General features: G+C 49.0%; 1 long non-coding RNA gene across 2 annotated transcripts in view; it reads right to left on the bottom strand.

Annotated features, from left to right (window-relative positions):
• Window positions 1–13,786: 13,786 nt before the first annotated feature.
• LOC144167472 (uncharacterized) overlaps window positions 13,787–22,916 on the bottom strand; it is a 121,901-nt gene continuing 112,771 nt past the window's right edge. For both annotated transcript variants that reach the window (XR_013322005.1, XR_013322006.1), the window contains exons 2-3: window positions 15,174–15,294; window positions 13,787–15,092 (exon numbers count right to left, since the gene is read on the bottom strand). This is a non-coding gene — a long non-coding RNA (uncharacterized LOC144167472). The remainder of the gene's footprint in view (window positions 15,093–15,173; window positions 15,295–22,916) is intronic.

The following is a 22,916-nucleotide window of genomic DNA, read 5'->3' as shown; positions in this document are numbered from 1 at the left end:
TTACCCTCAGTGCGCGCCGCGACCGAGCGCCAACCCGGGTGATGGCGGTGGTTGAGGGTCGCACGGGGTCGGCCGGCGTTTCGGAGGCTCTGGTGACCCCGCCACGACCCCCGCATGAGCAGGCGCGGTGTCTGCGCGTGTTCCCGCGCCAAAACGAATCGAGTGCGCGGCCTCGCGACCTTGAAGAAAGGTGACGCGTGCCAGTCCCGCTCTTTTTCCTGTTTGTTTCTGCTTTGTTTCTCGTTCTTCTTCCCTTCTACAAACCCCCCCCCCCCCCCCCCTTTTTTTTTTCTTTTTCTTTTTTGGTAGGAAGGTGACAGTAACTTTACAAGTTTTGCGTGGTTCCGAACACACCACTCGCGCAGTCAGCATCTCGATTCCATTCGATAAGCCATTGGGTTCAACACGCTGAGGCGATGCATCTGTGCTACGTGTAGGAAGTTTTATATGAATTTAGAATCCCAGGGTGTCTTTCGGTGCTCCGTTCTCATCTTTCACCTTTACTTATGAAACGACGGCCGTGGCCTTATTCTTAACCAGTGACTTCGTGTGCAGCAGAATTTTTTAGTCCGATAAAAGAAGACAGAAGAGATTGCCGTTAAAGTGCGTGTAGTCCAACCTCTGTAGGGGTCCAACTAATATCCAAAGGTAACAACGTAAAGCACCCACGCGCACATGCAGGCACGCACACACGGATAGCTGCGCGCACACGCTCGAACGCAGAGAGGGATAGGAGGGGAAGGGAAATGAGAGAAAGGGAAGATGGAGAAGGGTAAGAACCTATCAGCATAAATAACGGGGAGGCAATAGCCGTAGGCGTCTCTGAAGTTCTCTGTTACATAGCGGTTTGCCCAAAACAACGAACTACATGAAAATAAGTAGTTAAACCAGTCAGGTGTCTCCGGACTTGCGGGAATTAAACATATTCCAGCAGTCATTCGAGATGACTTCTTAGAAGATTTATTTGTTGATGGTGATCGTCGCGGTCGAAGACAGTTTAGAGGAAAGGCGGCTAAAACAGAAGGGTGATCAAGAAAGTATGGAAAGATGTTTGTAGATTGCAGTTTTTATTACCTTTTCAATCTGCAACTCTAGCTAGCGTTAAGCGAGATAGCGTGTTATGGTCGACAGCCATAAAACAAAAAACACAGGAAGCTCACACTAACGCGTATGACTTGAAAATAGCGAAGCTGTACGCAACCTTCACGACCATCCCGTTGGTTTACATCCACGATTGCAGCCGATTTGCTTTTTTCTTCACTGCCGCAACGACCTTTACTACATCATTATTGGTATAAGTGTGAGCTTGTTTCAGTTTTTTTTTTTTTTTTTTTTTGAAGTGATAATCATTGGACATTACCTTGGAGGAGCGCACGCTATGACGTCTCTTTCTCGTTCCGAGCAAGAGTGGATCCACGATTACGGCAAAGGCTGGAGCTTTTCTTGGCCAATCTCCCTAAGGGGTTATGCCTGGCTTGACAAACGTGCGCCGGGGACGCTGGGCGGCCACCGCGAGCACGCACACACGAGCGCTCGGTATTTTCTTGGTTTTTTTTTAACTGCCGGGCGGTCCCCGCATTCTTGGTCAATCTCCTTAGGTGAATATAAGCTTGGCTTGACGAACGTGCGCAGGGAACGCTGGGCGGTCGTCGCGAGGCACGCATACACGAGCGTTAGGCGTTTTCTTGGTTTTGTTAGCTGCCGGGCGTTCGCCGCGAGGCCCGCGCTGACGTTAACGCGCTCGGCAATGTCTTGGTATTTTTAAATGCCGACACGAAAATTACGATTTGCTAAACAGCTTCCCGGTTAATGTCACAATGCGTCCATTTTTGTTCAGTCAAGCGTAGAGAAAAATAGATTAAAAAATAAACATCTTTACAAGGCAATGCTTCATTTACCACCTGCTGTGTGATCGTTGCGATAGGATAATCACAATGAATGAGGGATTTCACATATTGCCACATTTGCATTTTGCAGGACGGAGTGGTGGTAAAACTCATAAAAAAATCACATACGGTCATTCCCGGGTTTTTACGACCTACAGCCACACCTGGTAACATTGAAGTATGCGAATAAAATTAGTCCTCATAACGATAATGATAACAACCACAATAATAATAGTAATCATAATAACATTGTTGGGCTTGAGCTATGACACCAGTTGTTGGAGCAGCTCATCTGTGTTTGAGCGTTGCTGCCTCTTGGCTTTCTACGCTTGCGTAGTTGCACCGGTTGCCGTTTTGGTATTGCTTCTCATGGCACAGTGTTTTCCTCGGATAGGACCAGCTGTCATATCACTATTAGATGCGACGGCATCTCATTCACTCGCCTTGTCCCTCCATACGGCATTGTCGTTGTCCGTCCACACCCCTCCCCCATTCTCCTCACCGCACGAGCTGCGCTCTCCGCCGCTCACCCCCTCTCCTCTCCGATAGCGAACACTCTCTCGCGAGGGGCATTGGATTCGATTGGCTTGGATTGGATTGGATTTGGATTGGATTGGATTGGATTAAAGTGGATTGTGTTGCGTCATAGCCGCGGCAGGGGGTTCACGGCACGTTTCACGCGATGGGAGAATCAACCTAACGGAAACAACAACGGAACCCCCTATGCGTCGCATCTACACAGGGGTTCCCGCGAGGGGAGGTGGGAGTAATTTTTACATAGCATTTCTCTTTGTATATTCCTAGACGTCTAACGAGCTTTAAGGGAAGTGACACCACAAACAAGAAGGCATTCGCATATGGCGACGCGCTAACGTGCGTAGTTTACGGATGTACCTAATTTGCCGGTACGAGCTCTTTGAGGAACTGTAAGATTACAAAAGCGCAAGTGCGCGAATCGCAAACCCTTTTCACTTTCCGCATTACGATTCCTGACGTCGCTAACCCTGAATGCGGCGTATTGCTGTATACTTTTTCAGTAAGCCTATGAGAAGGGGCACCTAGTAACATGCCTGGAAACGAGCAAAACGCACCGATAGGCTAATGAGCCTACAAGAGTCCCGCGCGCGTGGAGGAAATCACTCGTTGATGACCGAGGAGATCGCAAAGCACTACAAACACCGATAAAAGTGGCGTTCGTGGCCCTGGTCGATTTCCGCACTACGGTTTGTGACGTCACTAATTGTTTATGCGACAGATTTGCCGGCAACACCAATCACAAATTATCCTGTCGTTCTTTTCGTACTGTTAACGTTAGATGGCAGAAGGTGTTACGAACCTGAATGCATTTCCAGTTGCTTTCTATGGCGCTATACGCAGAACCGGTAAGCAAGCAACTCAACGTTATTTATTCTGAATCATTTGGTGTCTGTTGTCTGCCATCAGGATGGAAAATAGCCACAGTTATCCGGTTTAGATGTGTACGGCTGACTATAACCCGTGTATTGCAAGCCTACTTCACTTACATGTACCTTCTCCAAAATTGCGGGGTCAACTGTTTTGAAATTTCTAGAATAACATTTAGGACGAATGGCATTCTTCATCGCAACAAGCAATGATTTAGGGCCGGGTTATCCGCTGTCATCCACCTTCCAGAATTTTTTTTTTTTGCGAACTCGCGCAAAGATTCAGGGGCAAAAACCAAACAAATGTAATTTTCCTGCATCGACAAAGGTGTTCGATCGAACCTCTTATAAAAAATGAAGGCAGCTCACACTAACGCGTAAGACTTGAAGGTAGCGAAGCTGCACGCAACAGTAGCGTGTTTCCTCTTTTTCGCGGCGTTGTTCAAGCCTCGACGCTGTAGGATTGGCCGCAGCTGGATGTTCGTCTTCCTCCATCGCACACGGCTCTGCGCCGCACGTGGCCTGCTGGCCTTCCTTATCGGAGAGCGCTTATCGCTGCGGCGGCGGCCTCCTCGCCATCCTCCGCCAGATGGCGACACGCGTCCCGCGCACGTCTCCATTCCCTCCTCGCTTATCTCTCTCCGCCATCAGAGCGGGGCTCCGTGCCCGGCGCTTGAGAAAGGGGGTGTGGTTTGACCTCTAGCTCTCAAGGTCAAAACTGGTCACCCCGCGAAGACTGCCCGAGGTAGCGTAGTGTAGCTTTCGCTACAAAAGCTATTTATTACTCAGTGGTGAACACGTCATGAGATCAGAAATGACCTCTACATTCGATTAATGTTTGTACTGTTCGCGGTGACCATCTTTACGACAGAGTCGGAGTTATTTCTGGTGGCCCTCAGGACTCCGTTCTTTTCCAAGATTTTATTTATCTCGTTTATAAATAATGTTACTGAGCATACCTAGATGTTAAAATACGTTTTGCGAAGGTTAATGGGTTATCTAGCTCTTGCGAAGGTTGCTGCGTTATCTACCTCTAGCACATACACAGCACTCACAATAGCATTAGAAAGTGCAGCGCGATGGTGCACAGGCAGATACTCATCAACTTACAAACACAAGTTTCGATCCCGATAACAAAAGAAACTAAAGTTAAGCTTCTCGTGTAACTGCATCTCAGGGAAACAATATACTTGGGTGTTATCACATCGGAACACCTCGACTCCGTTGCCCATGAGCAAGAAATAACTAATAACTGAAACAGTTCCACGGAACGTGAAACCTGTCAAGTGCGGAGAAGTGACTGGCCAGAGGGGCTGTGGCGCCCTCTCTTGATAGTATTCTGGCCTCGCGGTACGCAATTCGACGGAGTCGATGCGTCCGCTATCCATAAAGATTACGGATAAACAGTGGATGGCTTAAAAGGCAAACTTTAATGAAGTACAAATGAAGTAAATAAAAAGGTTACAAGTTCAAAAAAATCACGCCATATCCACGGAATGAATGATGATAAGTGGGGCGAAGCTCGAGAGGGGGAGATCATCGGTAACCGTAACTCTCCCGTGAAAGTTCGCCCATTACATCATTAAAGAAGACGTAAGACCGTGCATTGTACAAATCAACTTTTATTTACGGAGTCAATGCTCCCAGGCCCAGACCTGGTGAAAGACCCCGCGCCATCGAGGACTACCCCGCACCTCCACCACAATTTGTCACGTAGGATGGGACACAACGGTAAAGAAAGAACTTTTATTTAGGGCGAACTTGTGCCCGAACAAGACGAGAGGAAACGAGCAAAGGTCCTTGCGTCTCGTTCGATCTCCGAGAACGACTGCCTGCGTTCGTGGCGTGATCTCTTGCGTGATCTCCCCCTCGCAGTGCACGTGCGCTCGCGCCTCCGTTGGCGAACACAGACAAGCTCGCGCTCCCGGTGCCGAGTTTGCGCTGCCGGTTGCAGCCGGTTCTTGCGCGTGCAACGCGGCCCACTTTGCGACATCTCCGAAAGCATGCGGCGGTCACGTACCACGAGACACAAGGGATGGACAGACCCATGGCTTTAGGAGCTTCGCCCCTAAAAAGAAAGGTTCCTTCCTCTGGTTAGCTCCGTAAAAAAGTGGTGCTGTCTCGAGGGCTGGCAGCGGCAGACTGACTGGTAGTGGTAGTCGCGGCGTCTCCGGTCCTAGGCGCGGCACTGTTCTGCGTAATGTTACTCAACACCTCGCCGGGGCTGCAGTACAGCGGAAGAAACGGGCCGAATTCCTTTCCCGGTCGTTCCCGGCTCGGAGAGAGAAGAAGAAGCGCGCACACACAAGTACAAGTACAAGAACAAACACAAAACACACTTGTTTCTCCCTCCGATGGACACCCGCTTGGCTCGGAGTTCATAGTTTGTGGCGTCTCGCTGTGCGTCGATGAATGCGAGCTGAACAACAGTTTCCATACCAGCCTGGCGTTAATACCGCAAGTAGTCACGAGAGGGCGCCGCAGCCGCTGAAAAAGCCTATAAAGAGACACGGGATTGAGTTTTCATTACCTTTGGGTAAATAATGCGTTAATGCGTGCTTTTATTCTTTATTTTGATGTTGTTGTTTACTTATTTGCGTCCTAGCAACGCCAGCCTCCGGCAACGGCGCAGTGCAAGGATAACCCCAAACACCTTGCGCATATATGAGTAAGGTGTGCCTGCTCGGCCTAACAATACATGTATATAAAAATACCTGTGTGGCCCAATGAGATTGACGTCGGCTTCGTAACCCGAGGGACCCAGGTTCGACCCCGGCCAGGGGACGCTGTGATTTTTTCGAAGCTTCTGTTCGGGTGCGTTACGCCGCGTTACCCGTTACGTGTTACTTTTTTGGCTAGATACCGTGACCCCGGACGAACTACAGTGACAAGCCGGGCCCCTAAAGTGCAGAGTCGTTTATGAATGCACCGGCTGTTCTTAAATTGACCTTGTACTATTCCATTTAGGAAACAAAGCTGCTTGCTTACGAGATTATCTAACTTGCCCTATTTTGGAATACACTGACCTTATGGCTCATTTCACGAGCTGCGTGCAACACAGTAGACGCGTCTCGGTTCTCGAGAAAGCCGCCCTGCGAGCGCGTCTCAAACTGAATCCTACAAGTGCCCGCTGAAGAAAAGCGACAGAATATAGGCGTTGGTACTTTGGATGAGCATCTCCGCCCACTTGCGGGGCAGGAGGAACGACCTCGACAGGTCGCCTAACTTCGTCCCTGCTGGCCAAGAGATTGTGAAATGGACTGTAGTTATATTCCTGTTACGTGTGTATAACTACTTTTCATTATATAATATAGCTAAATTACGTGAATATATCCAAGGCAACGTGAACGTGGTCGAATACGGCAACGAAACGCCGTTCGTTTTTACGTCACCACATATCAGCGCAATGGTTCCCTTCACTGAAAGGCTGTGTTAGCTTAGTTATCACCACTTTGTCCAGCCGCGGAAATCTCCAACGGCTGATACTGTGGCACCCGTGCATATGTGGTGAATTCCAGGTGAACTCAAACTGTCATCTAATGGAAATACGCCATAAAGACGAACAAACGCTTGAAGAAGGCTTTCAGACATACAAGTTTTGTTTTGTTTTTCTTCCCGCAAGCTGCACAGGAATTTTACACGCTATTTCCAATGCGAGTGTCCACGTTTTTCATCCCAAAAAGGCAGCTCTCTTCAACTCTACGGAAGCTAGACTATCGGCAGCCGTACTCTGGGGATAAAATCTTGGGCCACTGGCCTTCTCCGTCATCAACGCACAAGCTGACAAAAGAGCTCTTTGGCTTCCTAAAAACGACGGACTTGTACAGGCGAGTGTAGCCCAAAAGCCTACCCTCTGTGGACTCACTGCACTCTTTTGTCTATAGTGTCCTAATGCTGGGCCACTTTACGATGCGTCGTCATTTTCCCCCTTTTTTTCTATTTTTTTTTCTTTTTTCCCATTGTTCCCCCGTCCCACGATAGCATACTAAACCATAGCCTGCTTAACATTCACGCCTTTCTTCTACCTTTTAGGGGCGATGCACCTTATGGGCTCGGGCTGTCGGCGTCTCCGGTCGTCGTCGTCTCATGTAGTGACGGTACAAAAACAACGGGACGCTTGTTCTCCAACGCCTCGCGCTAGAACGTAACGCGTACTAAAAGAAAAGTGTATAATGGTTCAAATCGGTTCAAAATTAACTGATTTAAACATTCGTGGAACGCTCTCTGTCCGCATTAGCAATCGTCAAGCACAAGCAGAAGCTGTCTGTAGACGGGTTATAATTTGTGTTACACTAAAGTACCCACCGGCTCTTGACGGTTCGGGCGGTTCGGGTCGGGTCGACGGGTCGGGTGGTCGGTCGAAGCAAGAAAAGGCCTGCTTGCCTAGTGCCGGGGCCTCGTTGATCACCGAGGACAAGCCCTCAGTGCGAGGCGCCTGCATTGCACTGCGCTCGCGTTCCCCTCTGCCGCTATCCCAAACTGGGGCAGATCGGGCATGCAAATTGTTTAATTATGGTTCAACGCAAGATAAGGCGCGACCGCCTCAGCAAGCGCGCGATTGCTCTTCCCACCGGCGCTTCTCCGGCGCCCAATCAGCGCGCGCCGTGTTGCGAGAGGGGGACTTGCAATCTTTGAATTTACTTAGACACTGCACGCTTTGCCCCTCCCCAGGTTTCACGTTAGTGGAGTTGGTCCGTTTTTTCCCTTCTGTCCCTTGAACGCGCAGGACAGTTTAAGATTTTGCGCAGGTGACAGTGGAGGGTTGTTTCTAATTATCTGTAATGTAATGTAATGTAATGTTATGTAATGTCTCTTTGTATTATACATACATGTTTTGTTCGGTTTTTGTTTTCTTGTACTTTTTAGATGCGAAGCATCTCATGGTCTGGGCTATATGTCCCTCCCTTGTTGTTGTTGCGCCGCCCACACCCCCACTGCGCACGCTCAACTTGCTGAACGCCCGTTGGTGTCTTACCCTTTAATGGCTCCTGAAGCGACAGTGTTGCCGTTGTCTTCCTGGGCCGGCACGAGACGAGCACGCTTCACGCGCCTTCGACGTTATATCGTCGAAGGCGGCGGCGTGTGTCGGTGAGTCTCGGCGGGCCGTGATTACAAGCAGCCCACAACCATCCGGGGAACGTGCATCGACCTCATCTTCAGCAACTTTAGGGTTCATCCACTACAACAGCCTTTGACTTTACATTTCACAGACCATAAGGCGGTCATAATCAAAGCGGAACGCCAACCACAGCTCGTCGTCACCTACGTTGAACATGATCATGATAATGCCTAAATAAAGACAAACTCATACCACGTACAACGTCTCTCTCTCTCTCTCTCTCTCTCTCTCTCTCTCTCTCTCTCTCTCTCTCTCTCTCTCTCTCTCTCTCTCTCTCTCTCTCTCTCTATCTCTATCTATCTCTCTCTCTCTCTCTCTCTCTCTCTCTATCTCTCTCTCTCTCTCTCTCTAATGCCTCTCCACTCTAACACCCCCACCCCCCTCCAATAAAATTACACCATCTTCCCGTAGGATGCTTATGGTCGAGCGTGTTCCCTCCCTTGTTGTTTCTCCGTCCACACCTCCACTGCGCATGCGAGTCTCTCCTCCATTCTCCTCCTCACCCTACCCACGCGTCCCCTTACTCTAACACCACACACCAACTCTACTCACACTACTTACTTCAACTCTACTTACACACCAACCAACCCGCACTGCTGCTTCGCTCCTCCTCAGGGTTCCCCCCACGGGATTCGGGAAGATGGTGAATTTCTTTTTTGTTTTGCTTGCTTTTTTCGGTGCGGCTGAGGTATTTTCATTGTAGCTCAACAACAGCCCATCAGGGTTTTGAATTATTTCGATCGGCTCACTGAAAACAAAATTACATGCAAACCGGAAGCCAAACGCCACATTAGAAGACATCTCCACAAAAGAATGCTTCCGTAAAGCGTCCGGCATAAAATTGGTCTGGAAGGCTGCATTTCTTTCCACTAGTGTATTTCGATGACCTGACGGGGACCCAACCATTCCCTTCGTGGCGTCATTTCCGTACTGGCCGGTTTCTTTTTTTCTTTCTCACGGCACATCATTCGGGTCAGAGAAGGAATGCGAGAGACAGGAGGCCCTGGCTGCCACAAGGGCGGGTTGGTTCACGACTCGGAAGAGACCCCGTTTCGTTTTTTTTCCTTAAGATTTGTCTTTCGTAACAACGGCAAATAGTCGGTGGAGCCACCTCGGCCCTCTTGGCGTGCCTAGCAAGCGTCGCCCAAACGAGGTAAGGTAGGCAAATGGCCCATGAAGAGTTTCTCTGAGGGGGAGATGGCTGAGCACCGCGGGCCGGGGCTCCCTTGGGGTCAGGCAGTAACTATACTCAAGTGCTGCAGCCAGATCAACTACGTGTACACCCTTAAATAGAAAGCTCACTCAGTGTGCATGTCATTTCCCACTGAAGTCCCGTCAAACTGAATGAGCTGCAAGTAATAATTCATCATGTTTTATATGTCTTATTCCCCAACTCGAACGTGCACCTACAGAAATTATGAGAAGTATCTACCGTTGCGTAAGCATTCTTACGCCGCTCCTCCGTTTCACCAACCTTACTTTTCCTTGGTGTCTTTAAAGGAAGCCGTCAACGCAGACAGCGTTTTTGGGGGGGTTTGTTGTCTGCTTTGTTTATTTAGTGGCGTGAGGGCGCTGGATTAGATAGGCTTTCATGTTTACACGGTTTTTTACTTTGTTGTCTGCTTTGTTTATTTAATGGCGTGAGTGTGCTGTATTATATAGACTTTCACGCTTACACCGTTTTTTGCTTAGTTGTCTGCTTTATTTATTTAATGGCGTGAGGGGGCTGGATTATATAGACTTTCATGCTTACACGGTTTTTTACTTTGTTGTCTGCTTTGTTTATTTAATGGCGTGAGGGTGCTGTATTATATAGACTTTCATGCTTACACCGTTTTTGCTTTGTTGGCTCCTTTGTTTATTTAATGGCGTGAGGGCACTGGATTAGATAGACGTCCATGCTTTCGTGAGTTCACCCTGTTTTTCTTGCGTCTCTGTCATGAAGAGAAGAGAAAGAAGACGTACACAAAACGACAACAAAGAAGACGCAAGGCACGCGGCGCGAAGGTAATCGACACCGGCTACGGCGCCGAAGGCTCGCGACCACGGCACGAGCTTGCGCCGGCGACCAGCCAATGGGAAGCGGCCAGCGACAGCAGCTGGCAGCAGAAGCGGCCGAAGAACACGGAGAGTGAAGAGAGACCGGAACTCTGGCGGCCGGGTGCCCTGACCCGGGCCACGTCCAAGAGGTCCGTCACAACAAAACCCCTGACGCCCTCTTCCGCAAGCAAGTTGTCTCGTCGGACATCGGCAGAAGGCAGCGACGTTCCAAGAGAGCTGCGTCGGCTCTTCAGCGGCGGGAGCTCGGAGCGCGTCGCCCTACCTTCAGCCACGAGACGTCACGACCTGACTGTGCTACCGGGAAGTGAGGTGCGATGGACCATTTTCAATGACAAACCACGTACTTTCTCTACTTTTGTTTGAACTGTAACGTCTTGCCAATAGTTAGCCACGCTCACCTTTTGTTATTCTCTCATCACTGTATCTGTTTCTGTTGTGTTTATTTTGGGTGGTTTGGAGCAGTAGAACTTAGTCTCGGCGAAAGTTTTTCGTTCTGTTATTATTATTGTCCCGAACCTGACAGTCTGTCTATTAAAGGGAACCTTTCTTCGCCTCCCTGATGGCGACCGTCCACACGAAAACGCACTGCAGGAAGCAAACTTTCTCTGACGTTGATGGTGATCGTGGTTGAAGTGAAAGGTAATTGAAAACTGAAGCTTTGTCTGGTCGAAAGCCAATGTCTTTAAAGTCCAAATTTGTCAGAGTCTAAAATCCAAATCGTCACGCCCAAAACTCACTGCAGGAAAGCCAACTTACGCAACGGGTTTCCACAAAGACACTTCAAGCGCCCAAAAGAAAAATACTGCAGGGGTCGGAATGAAACCTGAGTCCCTCGCGTTATGAAGACAACGTTTACCTTATAGCGCCATTCCGACATTGTCGAAGAAGTTTGAATTTTGGGCCTTGACTTTTACGCAGGTTGCACTGGAGAAAGCTTCGCGTTTTAACCATCTTTCTCTGAAGAAAGTGCCTTTGGTGTTTTGTTTATCGGGGGAGGACGATGCATTAGATATACATTTGCTATGTGGTTTCTCCCTATTCGGTTTTAAAGAGGACCTTCATTTGTCTTTCTCCCACCACTTTTCCAGGAGCTGCTGTTGTTCCCTGGCCGAATGCTCTGCTGAGTGCCCGGCGGAGTAGAATACTCGGGATGAATTTTCAGGGAAATGCTCGAGCGGACACCAGCATAACGCAACTACGCACTACGTCTTCCCAACTGTCACGCATAATCAGGCTCCTAACACAGAACCTGGGTGTATTGAGAGAAGAAGGCACCATCCGAATAGTACGTACAACCACTCATTATCCCTTGTATCGCCTACAGTCTACCATTCAGAATCTCACAATGCCGGTCGAGGAGCAGGTCGACGCCATGATGCGCACAGCGTTGAAAGCTGCGCTCAACCTCTCACAGTTCACCTCTAATGAAAAACTCACTCACCTGGGTCTCACGAACACCGTACAAGAGGTAAACATACCACCGTTCAAACACAACGGATACGACAAGAAAAGTCCCGCACGGGGAGAACGATCTTATGGAGAGCAGGCAACCCACCCGATTGCATTCGCCAAGAGCATGAAACAGATATAAACTCTGCACAATGATCGGGCATCAAGACGCTGCCGCTTTCCACGAAAATGAATCCCAAAATCCACACAGAAAGAAAGAAGCCAAGGTCACTTTCCTGCAAAAGAAATTCGAACTCTGCGACAATACGGTGTACGTCGATGCAGCAAAGTATGATGAAGAAACAAACGGTGGCGTTAATGGTGACCACCCGTGAAGGGTGGTCACTATGCGTCACCATACGTCAGCAACTGCATCACCTGCGAAACACTCCTACAAAGCATGCGGATACCGGAGCCCTCTTCCTCGTCATTCGCTGGGAAGAACTGAACGGCCACGGGCTCAACGACATCACCGATTCGCTAGAGGCAGTGCGAATGCTCGCCGCAGGAAGAATACCGCTTGCCTTACGAAGGGCACTTGCGGAATACGTAGGTAAAGTCCACAAGATTACATTGAGACCCGAACACGAGGGAGTGCCGGGTAACGAGGCGGCGAACAGTCGAGCGCGCGACTTCACTCACCACCCCCCTGCGACCGACGCCCTACGATACCCTATCACCGCCACGTACGGTGGATACCTCCAAAACACCAGAAAACAGCGGGATACACATCCAATCCCTCATTGTGAACTTGCGGCAACCGAAGAATAGATGTTACAAAAATACAAACATTTTCGTTTATAAATCTCGCTAGGGAAGATTTTCGAATGCAGACTGCAGGGAAGATACACGACTGCAGACTGTGTGGAGAGACTGCTACCCTCTTCCACGTCACATGGGCCTGCCCGCACCCCTGCGCAGGGGCTGAATATGAAAAGGACCCGCCACTAACTTCACGAGAATCATGGGAGGCCCACATCGCTAGCCCTGACTTACAGGTCCAAAAGGCCCTAATCATCGAGGCGAAGACAGGAGCAGAAGCCACTGGAGCACAACAGGAACAAAGGGTTCCGCCTGTGATTCTCTCCCCTTATCTTCTCCTTCATCTTTCCTTCAAATAATTTTATTTAGTCAGTCAGGCGGCTTTTCCTCGCCCGCCGTTCCGGGGACGAAAAGGAGCCCTATGGGTTTCGCACAAAACCACCAGATGGTACGGTGGCCTCTGCGAATATCGGATGCCGCCACCGCCGCGGTAGTTCACTGCAGGCGCGGAGCGGTGAAACCTTTGCCAGTTTCTACGTTGCCGTGCGTTTGGAGCTGGCGTCCGAAAAGCGTGCTGGCAAAGTATGAAAACGGAGCGTGTAAACAGGCGCCAGCAAAATTTCTCAAAGTCATTGCCACAGCGTCCAGGTCATCCAGGCCCGAAAGAAGTGTCACTCCGAACAGGAATGTCTTCGCTAACAGCGAAACGTGCACATGAAGCAGACTGCGTATGTATGGTGGGTCTGCTGGTTCGAAGACCTGAATCATGGCAGCAACGCGTGGCGGCAACGAGGTGACCAGCGGAACAAAGATGCCACTCGTTCTTTTGTTTCAAACCAGTTATGCCACGACGCGCGTGGAACCGTTTCAAACGATATTACCTGAACTCCATCGTGGAGTTCCAAACAGCGACAATAAAGGCAATTTAAAATTTATAGAAAGCTTCGCTGTATTCTATGCATACATTTATTTATTTAGTTTGCAAGTTGTGTAGAAGAACGCCTAACACCTTGTACCACATGGTGTGGGAGTGTAAGGACGTAACGGAACTCCCTGGCACCGTCACCGGAGCAGTGATAGTCCCTGATGGCTGCGTAAACTTGGCGAACCAGCGCTGCCTGTGACCCGGGTCGTTCGTGCTGTGGCAGGCTATTGCTTTCAAGACTAGCGATGCCAACCACCCAGGATGATCACTTTAACGCAGAAGATCGTGCCCACCTCTCCCCTACCCACTTGTGGCCACAGGCCATTTGTACTACTAGTTTCCTGCGACAGACGATGCTTGCCAGATTCGGCCATCGAGAGCCATACTGAGTGACTTCTCGTTTGGTGCGGTTACCTTTTCTTTTCATTTTGAAATTTTTTATGTGCTTCGTTTACAGTTACGACGATCGAGTGCCCTGAATCCGACAGTTATGCATCATCTGTTAAGGTACAACGAATTACACTGTTTGAGTTAGGGTACTCGGAAAAGAATGCTTACACATTAAAAATCTGCCTCTCATGTCCATGGCACCGACCTGGGGTGTGGCTGACGGATTGGCGCGGCTACTCTATTGGACAGTCATTTGGACAGTAATTTGTTGACGGGAAAATATAGTTCTCTGCAGCAACACATTAAACACAGCCCCATCTGGAATGGTCCAAAGTGCGTGTGTGTGCGTGTGTGTATGTGTGTGTATGCGTATGTGCGTGTGCGTGAGTGAGCTTCTTTAGGTGTTTGTGTGTGCCCCCGTCCTCGTCCTAAAGTCGCTGAAGTGTGTGGGTCATTTTATTTGGGGTCATCAATATCATATTCCTGCAGCCCAAAAAAGAACATTGAAAACACAAAAAATCCCACTAAACAAACCCGCTGAGCGACTCCTCCCTGTTTGCTATGCTTACTGCCGAAGCGAACTGAGCCTGCGTCACAAATTGCAAACTTCCGGTCGGTCAAGAAGCCACCTTGAGTGCAACACATGAAGGAAAGGGATAGCACGAAGGAAGAAAAGAAAACGCAGAAAACACTTTCCCAGTCGAGAATTCCCGCTCTATCAGTTGGCGAAGTTGATCTCATCTCTCTCTCTCTCTCTCTCTCTTTCTCTCTCCCTCTTTTTTTCTCTGTGATTTCCACTTGCTTCGAAATGGGAAACATCGGAGGCGCGTTTGACTTTCCAGAGCCTTGCCCATGAACTGTTCCTTGGGTGACGTGTTTGACGTCACTGATGGCGGGAAGAAATGGCCAGTACTGTAAGAGAAAGAAAGGGTGCTAAAGCTAGCCAAAATATCGGGTGCTGAGGCAGGAACCCAAGGATTCCCCCGATCTCCGTCGTGGAGGGCAGGCCAGCGGGCGAAGTAAGCGGGGAAGCCGGGTAGCCGTGACACACAAAGAGGACAAGGCCGGCGCAACGGTGCGTTCCCGATGTTATCCGGCTGCGAAGAAAGAAGGGGCAGGAGTGAGCTATAGGGCTAGTTGGCTTACTCAGAAGAGAGAGAGAAAGAGAGAGAACTAACCTGTGCTTCGCCAGCACATATCGCTGTCTCCGATGGCATTCGTAGCTCCAACCATACAGTTTGCCGCGGGGAAGCGTTCCTTCGTTACTTGCCATGGCTCGCCAACGAGCTCAAAACTTGCCTGTGGCAGAAAAAAAAAACAGTGTTCTTGTAAACGACATTTAAAGTTAGCATATTATTTACAATGTGGATCTCTGAAAAATTCATTCGTCAAGGATTTTTCAGAACCTTCCCGTAAGACGAAGTATAAAAATAAAGTCGCCTTTTTGTTGATTTAGCTTCGAAGGCGAAAAGAAGACATGTGGCAGGCCAAAGAAAGTAGGAGAGGAGCGCTTTCAGCTGCCATGGTGACGCCCATGACAGCATGCGGGTTACGTTGGATATTAAGCAAATATTTATCTAAATTTTGTCAAACTTGGCCGTTTGTTAAAGAGAACTAATTGTTATGAAAAAGTTTTGATTGAGATACCATTTTTTGCAGACGAATTGTATCAGTTTTACAAAAGAACAGAACGTTCGTTTGCAAGTTTTGAGGTCTCAGACTAGACTGCTTTCCTTCTGAAAGAGGTCGAGGTTAGGCACTCGTGGTTACTAGAAACCACGCACTAATTGGCGTAGATATAGACGGCAAAAAGCGAAAACGCCGGTGTGTTCGACATTTCGGCGCACGTTAAAGATCCCCGTGTGGTCAAAATTAACCCGGAGTCCTCCACTATGGCGGGCCTCATCGTTTGTGCAGCGTCGTTGCGTTAAACCTCCTTATAAAGGCTGTGTCTAGAGTGCCGTCCGACGGTATTATAAGCGCTCTACTATATCGACGTCCACCGGAGTTTTATAACAAAATTGCCGCGTCTGACACTACATCGCTCTAGATAACGTAAAGCTAGACAACCTAACCTAAACGTAACATAACATGACCTAACGTACTTAAAGAAATCATTTAAAACATCAAAACTGATGTAAAAAAATAAAAATTATAGCCCAATTTTAACAAAATTAAAAAAAAAAAAAACAGAGGCAAGCCGGTCTCGAACCACCGTCCTTGGGATCGAGAAGCTAAGACGGATCCTCTACACTACAACTCTACATTTCCTTTTTTTACATTTTTACAAGTCAACGATGTAATAAAAAGCGCCTGCCATGTTTTGGTTGGCGGAAACTATTATAAAGATCAAATGATGTCAATTTTTGAAGCACTGGCAAAATTACCGCATCAGGATTTTCCACTTTGTACAACTCGCACAGATAGTTCACTTTTTCCCTGAAATATGCGCTCACAGTTTGCGCATTGACATCCGCATGGCGCACCGCCATTCGAGAGCGCCAGATACTATACAATCCTAAAAGCATAATCATATCATGCGGTACATCGTCTTCATTGTTTACACTGAGGAACCTGATTCCATAGGGTGTCACCGGATACTCCTTCTTTAGGGTTCTCATGAGGACGTCCCAGAAGAAAATGGCATCCCAACAGTCTATAAACACATGTTCTGTAGTTTCAGGTTTTTGACAAAGAACGCAGAAGTTGTTCCAAGCAACAAAAAGACCTCGCTCTTCCATCCATGTTTTCACAGAGAGTGTGTTTGTGTGCAATTGAAAAAAGAAGGTTTTCACAGAGGCTGGAATTACCATAGCTTTCACCCTGGACAAAACATCCTGTCCTAGGCCTGCAGAGTACACTGCTCGGTAAAGAAGTACAGGAAAGAGAATTTCTTTCAGATCTTTTTTCAAACCCTTCCTGGAAACATTTGAGAGATAATCCAAAGAAAACCGCATAGAAAGGAATCTAACTGCTTCAACTACTTCTTTCAGATAACGTCTAATTGTAGGCCATTCCTCGTTGCATGAAGAAACGATGAACTGCGGTAAAGCATTGGCAAGTGCAACTTGGAAAAAAACTTCGCAAGAAAGGGTCGTTTGAGTCCCTGAAGAACATAAAACGATTAACAATTTGTCTTACGTATATATGCGATAGCCCAAGCCCTCCCAGCTTCACTCTTCGAAAAAAAAGAACTTCAGCTCGTGCGTTCCCATGTTGAATTCCAAATAAAGACAGCAAAAATAAGATGCAACCTATTCACATGAACACGGGAACAGTGAATAGCTTGCATCACGAACCACACTTTCGCCAGAAAAAACAAGTTGCAGACAGTGGCCCTTGCGAAGACGGACAATGCACGCCCCCCCCCCCTCCCCCCCCCCCCCCCCCCCCCCCCCACACACACACACACTTTGTGGCTTTGTCGTGCAGTATTTGGGTTTCGTCTTGCCAGTACTGCTTGCTGTCCAAATAACTCTCCATCGGTACCCCCCGGTACCTCCCAGGCGTGGTGGTCCAGTTTACGCGTTCAAATACAGTCGGTGTTGATTCCCAGAGCTAGCCTAGTCTTAAATATTCTAATTTCGTCGGCCGGCACTCTAGCCACGCCTGCAGCGATCAGCTAGAGTGCCGTCGGACGGCACCCTAGACACTGCGCCTTATAAATAAATAGATATGGACGAACTTACACACCGAAAATTTCCATGCTTGCTCACGAGCTCTTTAAATTCGTACCTTACACACTTTGTAAGAAAAAAAAAATATGGCCTGGTTAATGTTGTATAAAGCGGTATGAAATGTAGTAATCGTAATATAAACGCTAATTAAAAATGACCAACATAAGATGCCAATTTGTATAAAAGGCTAACGACAAGAGAAGAAAATCGGGCCAGCGAAAAGTTTGTTGCTTAGTAAAATAACGAAGGGTTAAAAACAACGACGGGCAATTCGTTAAAGCCTCCGCTCGGGGCGTGTCATTGATTAAAAACTTAGTATTCTTCGATAGGATAAAACCCACAGCAAGAAAATGCTGTACTTTTCCGCTGTTTGTTAACCTTGTGTGTTTGTACACAGGCAGTGCAGTGACCAAGGAGAGAGAAAGTGTGTCTCGCATAGATTGAGGGGTGTCCCCGTGAGGCGAGCGAGCTCCGCGGCCTCGCTCCCGCCGTCGTAGTCGGCACTGAGGCGGTGAGACTTGAAGGCCAAGTCGATGAGACGATTCACGAGGGAACAGGTGAATAATAGCCCCACGGAAGGCCGCTGCTTCCTGAACCTCCCATGGTCGGGGCGGCCGATGCGGCACAGGCCACCGAATCACTGTTTACACGTCTCTAATGGTCGTCTCTGTAGTTTTGCGAGGCGCCACCAATGGCGGCAGAGCGAAAGGGAAACAGGGACAAGGTGGGGCCGACGTTTACGCTGTGCTGTAAGCATTGCGTTCAGTTTTTAAGGACGGCAGTCTTTCTTGGTCTGCCCAAACGAGAAACGTTTGGTCTGCCTGTCTGTCACTCGATTCAACTGACCGGGGGAAAAAAAACGGGTGCTTCAACAAGAAGACAGTTTCAAATAACGAAAGGCTGCGTCTAATCTCATGGCAACTGTGAGAATTACTTCCTGGAAATTCTCACGGCAGTTTCCATAACAGCTGGCTGGCCTGAAATTCGCTGAATAATATTTCCTCCTAACCTAACGTAACCCAACCTATAACGTATCAGAACCTAGCCAAATCCAGCCCAACTGCAACAATCCTAACCTAACCCAGCGCAACGACACAGAATACAATCTGTATTTCCACCCTATTCTAAAAGTCCTGTGCGTCGATCTTGATATAATAATAACCAGGATAAAAAATATTAACAAAACCACCATGAGCGAGATCTTCAAAAATTTCGAAAGCTAAAAAGGAAAAAAAAAAAACTTCGGCCACGCCGGACTCGAACCTGAGACTTTTCGTCTAAAAGCGAGTGCTATAACACAGGGCCACAGGAGTTTTTTTAAGCGCCACAGTAGCATCTGTAGGCAGGAGTTTTTAGGAAATACTTGTTTCACAAAATCTCCTGCGGGTGTGCTAAGCCAATCAGAGGCGACTGCCGCGAGAAATTCCTGGCGGTATTTCTCACGTTTGCCGGGATAATAGACACTACTGTAACAAAAACTGCTTCTCGGGATCATATACATTCACATTACTCAACACAAAAGAAACGTCAAGCATATTAGAGGCAAAATGTAAGTACATCACTCAGGGTAAGTGATCATTTAATTGGGAATACGTTGTCAATCGAGTGACACAAAAATTCGCGAGGTATATATTGTCACGTCGATATTTGTCAAGCCGCGATCGCCTGTTTGCGGTGTGTGTGATCGCCGTGCAGTGTTCAGTCCCCAGCGAGTTTTACGTTCCCTCTTCTTGGCCAGCCAGTTGTTCGAAGACGACGACGTAAACGTGTGGGTCCTGCGCTCGCGGGCCAGACTGATTCAGCCATCTTCACTGAGACTCGCCGTGCTGCATGTACTCTTCGGTGTAGCGCTACACCTAATAAATAGGTACATCGCCATCCTGCTGTCTGCACCTGCATCCACTAAGACGCAACAGTATAATCACGGTGGTGAGTATAATAAACCCTTTGACATGACATTTATAGACTACAAAAACGAGTTTTACGCAGTGAGCACCGCAGCAGTGCTGGCAGCATTTAAAGTCCAGGGGATAGAGAAGACTTGCGTAACACTCCTGGACGACATCGATAAAAGATGTACGGGCAGCATAATCCCTCACAAGCCAAGCGACCAATTCCGGATCCGTAGGGACGTAAGAGAGGGTGATACCATCTCGCCAAAACTGTTCACAACGTGTCTTGAAGGGGTATTCAGAAGGCTTGACGGGGACAACATGGTATTGCGGATAAACGGAGAATACCTGAGCCATTTGAGGTTTGCAGACGACGTAGTCTTGCTAAGAGAGACTGCAGTACACCTAAAAAAATGGCAGCATCTCCACTCCGTGGATGATGGCGAGAGTGCGGAGTACGGGGACTCGAAATGATATCCAAGTTGCGCCCCGACCGTCATTCGATTTGATCCGTAAGTTGCACCTCGATTATTCCCTAAATGAAGCTGCAACTCACGGCTCAAATCGAATTTCGCTTGATTTTCGCTTGATGGTGGTGTGCGCACTGATGGCACTAACTGACACTAACTCTGTCTTATCTACCAGACACAGGCTCGAATCCTGACAGTGCCTGTGTGATTTTTCGCGATTGTAAATGATATGCGTACGGACGCGGACGGACATTGTGCGGTCCTAATGCACTCAGCACCTAAAATGCTTAAGGTACTGAATTCAGAAAGCAAAGCCGAGGGAGGGGGGGTATGTATGTATGTATGTATGTATGTATGTATGTATGTATGTATGTATGTATGTATGTATGTATGTATGTATGTATGTATGTATGTATGTATGTATGTATGTATGTATGTATAAATCTTTATTCAGAAAAGGGGCGGCCAGTGGCCTAAGAAGGGGGGGGGGGGTGTTTGGAAGGAGGTGAAGGGCTCCTGTAGGCCCTAATTCTTCGGGCTACGCCTGACTCTTTGGCGAACTTCCAAAGGGAAAGCAATCTCTCCAGGCATGACTAGGATCCATGGGCGTAGTCCACTCTTCGTGTGATGGCACTTGCTGGGCGTGTCGGGCTCGGAATTCACGGAGGCCCCCACAGTCCCACAGGAGGTGTCTAATGTCCTGCTTGACTGTGGAGTCCTTGCAGTACGGGCAGGGGTACGGTGGGTCGATGAGAGCGGCGGAGCCGTTGCGTCTGTCTGGATTACTACGTGCCGCCACTTTAACGTAGGAGCGCCACTTGTGCAGCACATCCTCGGTAAGGGCGGCCCCTGTTCGGGCCTTGTAGGTCAGAACTTGTGCCCCTCTGGGTAAGCCCTTTGGAAGAGGGTGCTCATTTTGGGGAGTCATGTCTCTCAGGTTTGTATTCCTTCGTTTGCTCTCTTGTTCGACGAGGCTGGCCAGGTCGACGTCAATCAGTGGTGGCACCGGGTGTTCGGGAAGCGAGTGGAGCGTAGAGTTTTGCGCGCTAGCCATCGCGTGAGCAACCTCGTTTCCGAGGCTACCCGCATGTCCGGCACCCAGTCGATGCATACCTGGATGCTGTGGTTGTTTTTTAGTGCCACTCCTTCTTGATAAGGTGGCACACTGAACCATCGATGTTTGGTCCTTGAGGACGTTTAATGTCTTCTGTGTTGTCGCACATTACGGTGATTTTTTGTCGGGCCGTCCACAGTGAGCGCGCCGTCTCGGTGCGTACCACGAGTGTCGCCATCCACAAGGCATGGAGTTCTAGTTTTGTGCTTGTAGGCTCGTGATATTTGTAGGCCTGTGACCCTCTGTATGACCCAAAGGGTGTGACCACTGCAAGGGAGGCTTCCCGTGTCTCCTCATTACAAGCGGCATCTGTGTACACAGTAGTTGGCTGAAGCTCGGGGTCGTTGGTGTTGTGTGCACGAGCCTCCCGTTCCTTCGTGTGGCGCTCCTTGTTGCGTCTTTGTGGCAGTGGTTTTGGCCGAGTAACGAGCGTGTACTCCCACGGTGGTGAGCGGTAGTGGGGGTAGCTCGGGACGGACCTATTCATCAGCAAGGCGTATGATACGCCTGCCAGCATTCGTTAAGGTTCGCCTCGAGGCATTGCTCTCTTCTCGCAGCGAGCGTGGATGCCAAGGAAGGCAGTCGGGCGTACCTATGTAGGTCCTCAACTTTTGCGTGACGTGGGAGGTCGGTGACCACCCCAAGGGAATCTCGGTACAAGACCTCTAGCTTGAGCATTTGTGCCTTGGCTAGGTCAATGGCCATGGCGCCGTAGCACGCTTTAGCTGTGAGGACCGTGGTGACCAGCGTTCGAGTACTTCGGTGCAAGCACCGCCGAAGCGGCTGCCGCTCCTCTGTACTACGTATAGCATCGACTTCCACGACTTTCGGAGCTGCGATAGCCATTCGTTGGGAGTGTCATTCTCGTGGAAGGGAATGCCCAGTATTCGAGTCTAGCCATCTGTCGGTCGCGATATGGCATTTCCATTCAGGGTAAGGTGGACCTGGGCACGTTCAGCTTCTGAGCCCGGAATGAGCAGACACTGCGTCTTGGTTGGAGACACTTGCATGCCCGTCGGTCTGAAGTACTCTGAGAGTGTGTCGAGGCCTGTTTGAACAGCAGTCACGGCGGCTTCGGTGGTGGTATACTGCTGTGGAATAGCCCAGATGGTGACATCATCGGCGTAGGCAGTCGAGCCGAGACCCGGTATCTTCCCAAGTGCCTGGGGGGGGGGGGGAGTAAAAATAAATATGAAGAAATGTCAAGTAATGATGAATAAACATGCCGAAAGCGCCCTGTTCAGTCAATGTAACGGAACGATGGTACTAGTGGAAGATTATAGATTATAACTACCTTGGTCAGGTCGTCTGTGCTGATCCCAATGACGAGAAAGAAATCCGGTGCAGAATAGGTACGGGCTGGTGTGCACTAGGCAAACACTCCCAATTAATTAAAAAAAATTACACCATCTTCCCGTAGGGGAACCCTGAGTAGTATGCGAAGCAGCCATGGGGTCGACTGAAGTACCCATTACTTTAAAGTTCGTCGTTTCCGTTGACGTTCAGCTTCACGCGCCTTCGTTGTATCAGTAGCTTCTTGACGTAGTTTGAATGAGTGAAGGACATAAGGCGTGTTCGTAGCACATGCTCCCGTCTCGGTTTGTAGCGCAGTGGGAAGAGCGCCACGTACCTCCCGTTGCGGCCAGAGAGTCGTGGGATCGAAACCGGGCGCCGCCTATTTCTTTTATTTATAGTGTACTGCGCTGACGTCAGCCCAAAGGCTGACGGGGCTGAAGAGACGCGCATGCGCAGTAGAGTGCGGACGGCG

Source organism: Haemaphysalis longicornis, unplaced genomic scaffold (genome assembly GCF_048455015.1).
Source record: "Haemaphysalis longicornis isolate Haplotype H1 unplaced genomic scaffold, Haemaphysalis longicornis Haplotype H1 scaffold_2, whole genome shotgun sequence".
NCBI lineage: Eukaryota > Metazoa > Arthropoda > Arachnida > Ixodida > Ixodidae > Haemaphysalis > Haemaphysalis longicornis.
Note: the sequence above shows the minus strand (reverse complement) of the source record. Positions and strands in the feature narration are given on the sequence as shown.